The following is a 9,140-nucleotide window of genomic DNA, read 5'->3' as shown; positions in this document are numbered from 1 at the left end:
ACCGCAATCCCTTCGTTTCCATTCTCCTCTTGGGATTTTGGGTGCACACGCACCCGGCGTGAGTTTAAGCCACCGGGTTGGGGACTTGAACTACGGTAGACTACATGGGAGCCCAGCGATGAAGGCATTACGCAGTCTACTGGTTCTCCCTTTTTTTAAATGATGAATTTAATTTATTATTATTATTGTTATTATTATTATTATTTTCATTTGACCAGAGAGAGAGAGGGAAAGCGAGAAAGCACGCTGCCAGGTCTGAGACTCCAACAGTGGTCAGTGGGAGTCCAATGCCCTGACTGCTACACCACCCAACTTGGCATGTTTTTCAGGCTGTAGGTCCCTGACATGAACCAACTGGCCACGTGGGATCCAACCATCTTAACCTCTGTACCAACCGTTGGCCTGAGGATGGGAGTCTCTTGGTTTGTTTTGTGCACGCATTGGAGAGAGAGACAGAGATAATGAGAGGGAAAGTGAGAAATCTCCCCCCAGGAGTGATGGGCATGTTGCAATCTCTTCTCCACCATTCTCCTCCTGGGATTGCGGGCACGCATACACACACACTTGACATGGTTCTCAAGCCTCCGGGTCCAAGACTCGAACTGTGATCTGTGATATGGGAATCTAGGGCCTTAAACTGCTGTGCCACCTGCTGGCCCGCCGAGGATGGAGTTTTGAGAGACTTCCAAGTTCCCTGTTTTCACTTATGAATACGGAAGGGTTCAAACTCTCCATTGTCTTTTACTTGCAATGTGACTTTCTGTCTGCGCCTGTTTCCTGAATAAACTTTGGGCACCTTCGGGGCTGCAGTTCAGAATGCCCTAGACTCCCTGCTACTGTCCTGGGGCTCTCAGACTAGGGCTCAGCAGAAATAGCAAGGAAGGTCATAATGTACGGGACCAGCAGGTGGCGTAGCGGTTAAGATCTTGGACTCCCATGTGGTGGACTATGGTTTGAGTCCTGGACCCAGCCCCTTGAAACTCATGCCACGCACATGTGCGCGTGTGCCCAAAATCCTAAGAGGAGAATGGAGGAGAAGGGATTGCGGTGTGGCCATTCCTCTGGGAGGTGATGTCCCGCTTTCTGTCTCTCCAGTGAACACACATGCCCTATAGCAAAAGCCTAAAAAAAAAAAAAAAAAAGATAATTCCAGATGGTGATATGTGGGGTAGGAAGAAAAGAGGGACCGTGAGGTTAGGAAAAAGCTCTCCAGAGAGATGACATTTAAGCAGAGACCTGAATAAACTGGGGGCGGGTACTATGTGGTATCTGATGGAGGAGGGGGCCAATCAGAGGGCCAGCCAATGCAAAGGTCCAGCAGAAATCCGTCCCATAGGGCCCGGCAGGTGGCATGGTGGGAGATACCTGACTCAGACATGGCCAAGTGCAGTTTGAGTCTGTCTCACTTTCTCTCTCTCTCTGTGGTCAAATTTAAAAATAACAGTAACAAATAAAATGAAATAAATAGGGGACCAGCAAGTGGCATGGTGGTTAAGGCACTGGACACTCCCATATGGCTGACCACAGTTCAAGTCCTGGACCTGGCAGCTTACTTTCTCATTCTCTCTTGCTCTCTGTCTCTCGCTGGTCAAATGAAAAGAAATGAATGAATAAATTAAAAAAAAATTCTTAAAAAATAAATAATTCTTTAAAAAATAAACAAATATATCCGATATGTGAGAGGAAGAGGAGGGAGACAAGTGTGTTTGGGGCAGAGCTAGTGAAAAGAAATGACAAGGCCCACCAGGTGGCATGGTGGGTAAGGTGCTGGACTCCCATGTGACTGACCAGGGTTCAAATCCCAAACCTGGCATCTCGCTTTCTTGCTTTCCCTCACTCTGTCTTTCTCTGGTGCACGTATGTGTCCTTAAAAAAAAAAAAAAATTAAATTAAATCATTCTTTTCCTCTCTTTCTCTCTCTCTCTCTTTTTTTTTTTTTTTTTTTTGAGAGAGATTTTTCCCATAGGGTATGTGAGCTCCCTGGAAAGACAGAGACAGAAAGCGAGAAATCACCACCACCCCAGGGTGGGGGTGTGTGGCCTCAATCCCTTCTCCTCCCTTTTCCTCTTGGGATTTTTGGGCACACAACTGGATCCATAACCCCACTCTGTTTCTTGTGGGCTGAGTGTCTCTGGCCAAATCATTTCCCCTCTACGGGACTTAGTAACCCCATCTTTAAAATGGGCCTAGTAAGAATCTTATTCCCCAGGGCTGATCTGCGGAATTGGCAAAGTAATGCAGGGAACAGCCAGCAGGTGGCGTAGTGGCTAGGGCGCTGGACTCCAACGTGGCCCACAGCTGTTAGCGTCTCAGACCTGGTGATGAGAATGACGCCAGGCGCTTGTGCGTGCGTGCCCAAGATCCTGGGAAAAGAATGGAGGAGAAGGGATTGTGGAAGGGCTATCCCATCTGGGGGTGATTTCTCACTTGTCGTCTGTCTCTCTGTCTCCAGCAAGCACATGTGCCTATGGCAAAAACATTAGAAAAAACTATCCTGGGAAGGGGTAACAGGTGGCATGGTGGTTAGGGTGTTGTACTGCCATGTGGCCGACTGCGGTTTGAGTCCTGGACCTGGCAGCTTGGTCTCACTTTCCCTCTCTCTCGGTCTGGTCAAATTAAAAATAATAACAGCAAATAGAATGAAATTAATCATTCATTTTTTAAAAATACAGGGAAACAGGACAGTGAAATTAGCCTGTCAGTGAATAAGACCAGCAGTTGGCATAATGGCTACATTGCTGGACTCTCATGTAGTCAACCGAAGTTCGAATCCCAGACCTGTGGCTTAAACTCATGCCGGGCGCGTGTGCGTGGGTGCCCAAGATCCCGAGAGGACAATGGAGGAAAAGGGATTGCGGTGTGGCCATCCCTCCTGGTGGGTGAGTTCATGCTTTCTGTCTCTCTGCCTCTCTGTCTTTCTGGTGAGTGTATGCGCCATAGAGCAAAAATGTCTCAAAAAAAAAAAAATGCCCTTAATGGGGCCAGCAGGTGGTATGGTGTGGTGGTTGAGGCTGCTGGACTCCCACATGGCTGACCATGGTTTGAGTCCTGGACCTGGCTGCTTGCTTTCTCACTCTGTTTCTCTCACATTGTCCCTATCTGGTGAAATTAAAATTAATTAATTAATTAAAAGAAAGAATGCCCTAATCTTCTTTTTATTTTAGTTTATTCAGTTATTCCATGAGAGAGAGAGACAGGGTCCAGCAGGTGGCCTGGGTGTGTAGGTGTTTGGAAGCTGCTATTAATTCTAAACAATGCATAGGACAGTCCCTCCAGGACAAAGATTATCCAACTGGTTATCCAATCCCACAATTCTTTTTTTTTTTATTTTATCAAACGGTGTGTACTGGTGGGACCAGCAGTTAGTGTAATGCCTATGTCGCTGGATTCCTATGTAGCCGATTGCGGTTCGAGTCCCGGACCTGGTGGCTTAGACTCATGCCAGGTGCGTGTGTGTGCGTGCCCAAGATCCCGAGAGGAGAATGGAGGAGAAGGGATTGCGGCATGGCCATCCCCACTGGGGGGTGATTTCTCGCTTTCTGTCTCTCTGTCTCTCTGGCGAGCGCATACGCCCTACAGGAAAAACCTCTGCCCCACCCCCCCAAAAAAAAGAAAATTTCAGGACATAGTACACACTCATTAAATATCGGCCATAATTACGCTTATATTTTGACGAAAACCTGTATTTCTTTCTTTCTTTAAATTTCCCAGAGGGTTTGTACACTCACTGGGGCAAGAGAGGTGGAGAAAGAAAGTGTGAAAGCACCTCCCATGGGGGACGGCCATGCCACACTCCCTTCTCCTCCGTTCTCTCCCTCCTTTCGGAACTTTGGGCACTCACGCACACACACCCAGAATGTTCCCCAAGCCGAGTCCAGGACTCAAACTGCCCAGCTGGCCGTGTGGGATCCAGTCTCCTTCACACCACAGCGTCTGGCCCCAACATTCTCCTCTTACCCCAATCATCTTTCCTGTGAAATGTTTCTTTCTTTTTTTTTTTTTTGGAGAGGTTTTTGCCATAGGGCGCGTGCGCTCGCCAGAGAGACAGAGAGAGACAGAGAGACAGAAAGCGAGAACTCACCCCCGGGGGGATGGCCACGCCGCAATTCCTTCTCCTCCATTCTCCTCTTGAGATCTTGGGCACGCACGCACACGCACCTGGCATAATTTAAGCCACCGGGTTCGGGACTCGACCCTTGGTTGATTGCATGGGAGTCCAGCGACATGGCCATTATGCTAACTGCTAGTCCCCCTGACACTTCCTTAAGGCTTTGCATGCCCATCTGCAAAGTGGGTGGTATTTTCTTTTGGAGGAGGGAGGGTGTTAATATGTCCATTTGACTCTTGAGCAAACTGAGGCCCTGTGAAATGAAGGGAGTTGCCCAAATTCAAATAGCTAAGAAGTGCCTGAGGCCAGGTTCAAATCCAGGCCTCCCAGCTCTGGGTCTGGCGGCAGTGGGCCTGAAAGGTAGCGGAGGAAAAGTATTTCATCAAGGTGGACCCCCTGAAATAGATGTGCCCCACTTTTAAATTTTAAGATAAGCTGGAGTCGACAGGTGGCATGGTGGTTAAGGCACTACTGGACTGTCACATTCCGACCATGGTTCGAGTCCCGGATCCGGCAGCTTGCTTTCTCATTTTGTCTTTCTCTATCTGTCTGGTCAAGTTAAAATAAATAAATAATGGGAACCAGCAGTTAGCGTAATGGCTATGTTGCTGGACTCCCACGTAGTCGACCGCGTTTCGTGTCCCGGACCCGGTGGCTTAAAACTCACGCCGGGCGTGTGTGCGTGCATGCCCAAGATCCTGAGAGGAGAATGGAGGAGAAGGGATTGCGGCATGGCCATCCCCCCTGGGGGGTGATTTCTCGCTTTCTGTCTCTATGTCTCTCTCCGTCTGTCTGGCGAGCACACGCACCCTACAGTGAAAATCTCTCCAAAAAAAAAAAAAAAAGAAAGAAAAAAAAGAAACAAATAATCATAACCCCCCCCCAAAAAAAAAAGTAAAATAAACTGTTCCCCCTTCCCTGACTCTGAGAAGCCAGACAGACTGGGGTAGGTTCTGGGACGCCCGGTTGAGTTTGTTCAAGGGTTTTAACCTCTCTGAGTCTCGGTTTTCTTCTCTGAAAAAGGGGATAATGTAAGTCCTGAGTGGGTGGGCATGGGGGGGTCACTGCTGGGCCCCCAAAAGTCCTTACTGCTGCTGTTCCTGCCACTTCATAAGAATCAGAGCTGAGAGGAGGTTAGGTTCTTGGGGCCACCTTCTGAGCGGTGGGGGCCCCAAATCCACAGGTCTTTCAGGGATAATAAAGAGTACCAGGACTCGGGGGGTGAGCTGTTTTTAAATTTTTTTGGAGAGGTTTTTCGCTATAGGGCCCGTGCGCTCGCCAGACAGAGAGACAGAAAGCGAGAAATCACCCCCCAGGAGGGATGGCCACGCCGCAGTCCCTTCTCCTCCATTCTCCTCTCGGGATCTTGGGCACGCACGCACACGCGCCCAGCATGAGTTTTAAGCCACCAGGTCCGGGACGCGAACCGCGGTCAACTACGTGGGAGTCCAGCGACATAGCCATTACGCTAACTGCTGGTCCCCGCCCCCATTTTTTAAGACTTTTTAAATTTAACTTTCTTTATTCTTTTTTATTATTATTATTATTTTAATTTAACTAGAGAGGGGCAGAGAGAGAAAGGAAGATAGTGAGAAAGCAAGCTACCGGGGTCAAGACTTGAACTGCCGTCAACCATGTGGTAGTCTAGCCGCCCGCAACCAGCACCACACCACCTGCTGGCCCCCGGGGGTGACCTTCAGGGCGTCTAGGAGATATGGGTACATCTGAGGCTTCAACAGGTGTCTGTTTTTTTCTTTTTTCTTTTTTCGGTTTGCTACTGAGCATGTGAATTCACCAGAGATGGACAGGCTGGGAAACGGAGAGGGACAGTGAGAAGTCACCCCCCCAAGGGGGGATGGCCATGTCGCAATCCCATCTCCACTCTCCTCTCGGGATCTTGGGCATTCACACACACGTTTGAGTTTCAAGGCACTGTGTCCAGGACTCGAACCGCTGCAGCCATGTGGGAGTCCAGTGACATAACTATTACGCCATCTGCTGGTCCCCCTAAGGGTCTGTTAAGAGTTATGAGGCAGGGACCAGCAATTAGGATAATGGCTATGTCGCTGGACTCCCACGTAGTCGACCGCGGTTCGCGTCCCGGACCCGGTGGCTTAAAACTCACGCCAGGCGCATGTGTGTGCATGCCCAAGATCCCAAGAGGAGAATGGAGGAGAAGGGATTGCAGCGTGGCCATCCCCCCTAAGGGTTAATTTCTTGCTTTCTATCTCTCTGTCTCTCTCTGTCTGTCTGGCAAAACCGTCCGACCTCCACCGAAAAAAAAAAAAAAAAAACCTCTCAAAAAATAAAAAAAGAGTTACGAGGCACAGGGACCATCTGGTGGTGGTGATTAAGACACTTGATCCCATGTGACTGAGTGTAGTTTGAATCCCGGACCCGGCAGCTTAAACAACATGCCTGGCGCCTGTGTGTACGTGCCCAAAATCTTGAGAGGAGTTGGAGCAGGAGGGATTGCAGAGTGGCCCTCCCCCAGGGCGGGGATTTCTCTCTCTCCAGCTAGCGCAAGTCCCCTGTAACAACTAAAATTATTATTGTCCCTATAACAACTAAAATTATCATTATTTTTTTTTTGGAGCGGTTTTTGCTATAGGGCATGTGTGCTCACCAGACAGACAGAGAGAGACAGAGAGACAGAAAGCGAGAACTCACCCCGCAGGGGGGATGGCCACGCCGCAATCCTTTCTCCTCCATTCTCCTCTCGGGATCTTGGGCACGCATGCACACGCGCCCGGCATGAGTTTAAGCCACCGGGTCTGGGACTCGAACTGTGGTAGGCTACATGGGAGTTCAGCAACATAGCCATTATGCTATGGTCCTGCTGGTCCCCAATTATTTTTTTTAAAAGTGCCAAGGCGCGTCTTGGGGGCTGTGTCATTCCTGGTGCCCCCAAGGTTTGTGGGGACACCCTAGAGTGCCTAGGGTCCGGGACTATCCTGTGGTCTCCTTGTATTTAGATTTATACCTGGAGTCTGTGAGACACCCCAGGATTTTAGTGGCATCTTTGTGGTTCGGGGGGGTCATCCCTTATGCCTGCAGACATGCTGAGGTTGGGTTGGGGTCTCAGCACTTGGGGGGTATTTTAGGGGTGTGTGGAGACAATAAGAGATGCAGGGACAGTAAGGGACGGTGGAAGAATTCCCTCCTGGGGTCTGTGAGGAACCTAGGGATTTGGGGGGACCCAACTGTGTTCTGTGGGGATAGCCTGGTAGCGGTAGGGGATTCTAGAGGTGTTTTGGGGGGGTCTCTGAGCCTGACTAGGATGATGGGGATGTTGTTGGGGAACTAGTGGGGGTCCTGGGATCTGAAGCAATTTCTCTTGGGCTCTTAAATCATGCATGGGATTTGTGGGTGCAGTCTGGGCTCTCGGGGTGTTACTGAGGTTTATAGTGATGTCTCAGAATTGGTGAGGATATCTCTAGGATTATAGGCACACCTGGGGTGCTTAGGAAAGCCCTGGTGGTCTGTAGGGGGGTTCTCTGTGAACACCTTGATTTTAAGGGGGAGCCCAGGGATTGTGGGGGGCTGCTCCTGAATTGGGAGATGGCGGGTCAGTGACAGTGAGGATGCTCCTAGGGGTGGTGGGGACACCTGCCGGCCTGTGGGAACACCAGTGAGTTCTGCGGGAGTCTCTCAACACCACCGTGGTAGGGTTTGTGGGAGCGCCCCGACACTTTGGGGGAGTCCCAGAGTGTTTGTGGGGACGCTTCCGGCGATCGTGGGGATGTCAGAGGGACCGCGGGACGGCCTTGGGGTCTGCAGCGTGGCCAGGTCCGGGTCACCCCGGTCGCGGCTTTGTGGGAGCCCCAGGCCCGCCCCGAGGGCGGCCCCAGCGCGAAGCCGGAAGGGCCAAGAAGGCCGGGCGGGGTGCGGCCCGGCCCCGGGGCTGGCGGCGGGCCTGCGTGGTGCCCGAGACCCCAGGCCCGCGCGCACCCCGCCGCCTGCGTTCCCCGCCCGCCTCGCCTGTCTTCTTCGCCAGCCCGTCCCCAACTTTCCGCAGGCGCCTTCGGCTTCTCCGCACTTTCCAGGACTTCAGCCGACAGGCGTGGGCCGGGTGAGTGCCCGCCAGCCGTCCTGGGTTCGGGTCTCCCTCGGCCACCTGCGCGCGCAGGGCACCAGGGCTCGTGGCTTGCTCTCCAGGCCTCGTTTTTCCTCTTTCGTCACATGGCAGAGATAAAAATCGTCCCTGCCCGCCAGGGTTGCCGTGGAGACTTCTGATAGGGCATGCAGTAGGCATTCAGTAAACGCGCGACCCTCCCACTTCCTGCGCAAACCTAAGGCTGCGGTCATGCTGCGGGGGCGTGAGGCCGACCTGCCATCCAGGGTGACCTGGGCACCTGCGTTCAGTTCTGTCACCCTCAGTCTGACGAGCTGTGAAATGGGCCCAGCTGTGCCCCCTGGGGGTACCTTGCCAAGGCCGGTGATGTTGCAGCGTGCGCCGGGCGCAGAAGGCACGAGAAAGTTCCCTTTCCTGGCTAGCCCAGGGGTGGGCTGCGGGGGCGGGAAGCCTGAGGGTGACAGGCCTGGAGGCCACATCCGGTCTGGCTTCCCAATGCCCTGTGTATCTTGGAGACGAGGTTGGCAGCCAGAGGTGGGCGCCGGCTGGCTGGCGGTGGGGACCTCTGCGGGGAACTCCGCCCAGTGCTCTCCACACCCCTCTCTGCACCCACTTGCTTAGTGGGTGCCCAGGTGAGCTGGGCGGAAGGAAGACGGTGCAGCAGAGCAGAAGGCCGGCCCAGATCCTGGCCCTGGGAAGAGATGGGGACATTGAGATAAGGGGGGCGGGCCCTTGGGGGTGCCGCGTGGGGTCCAGGGTGCATGATTGTTTTGAGGGTTTCTCCTTGTGTCTCTTTCTCCACTTGCCTCTCCCGACTCGCTCTCTTTGCCCCCAAACACCCCAGCTCCACCACCCGGCAAGCGTCGTCCTGCCCCTGGGGTTTGAAAACCCCGGCCCTGCGTGGCGGGCTCTGCACGCTGCACGCCGCCCGCCGGTGCGGCAAGTCCCCTTCCCCTG

General features: G+C 52.5%; 1 protein-coding gene across 1 annotated transcript in view; it reads left to right on the top strand.

Moving 5' to 3' along the window:
* The window catches only part of PDE4A (phosphodiesterase 4A), a 53,264-nt gene that overhangs the window by 14,955 nt on the left and 29,169 nt on the right, over positions 1-9,140 (top strand). The gene's annotated exons all lie outside the window — the stretch shown is intronic.

This window comes from Tupaia chinensis, unplaced genomic scaffold (assembly GCF_000334495.1).
Source record: "Tupaia chinensis unplaced genomic scaffold, TupChi_1.0 Scaffold138665_1, whole genome shotgun sequence".
Lineage (NCBI taxonomy): Eukaryota > Metazoa > Chordata > Mammalia > Scandentia > Tupaiidae > Tupaia > Tupaia belangeri.
Note: the sequence above shows the minus strand (reverse complement) of the source record. Positions and strands in the feature narration are given on the sequence as shown.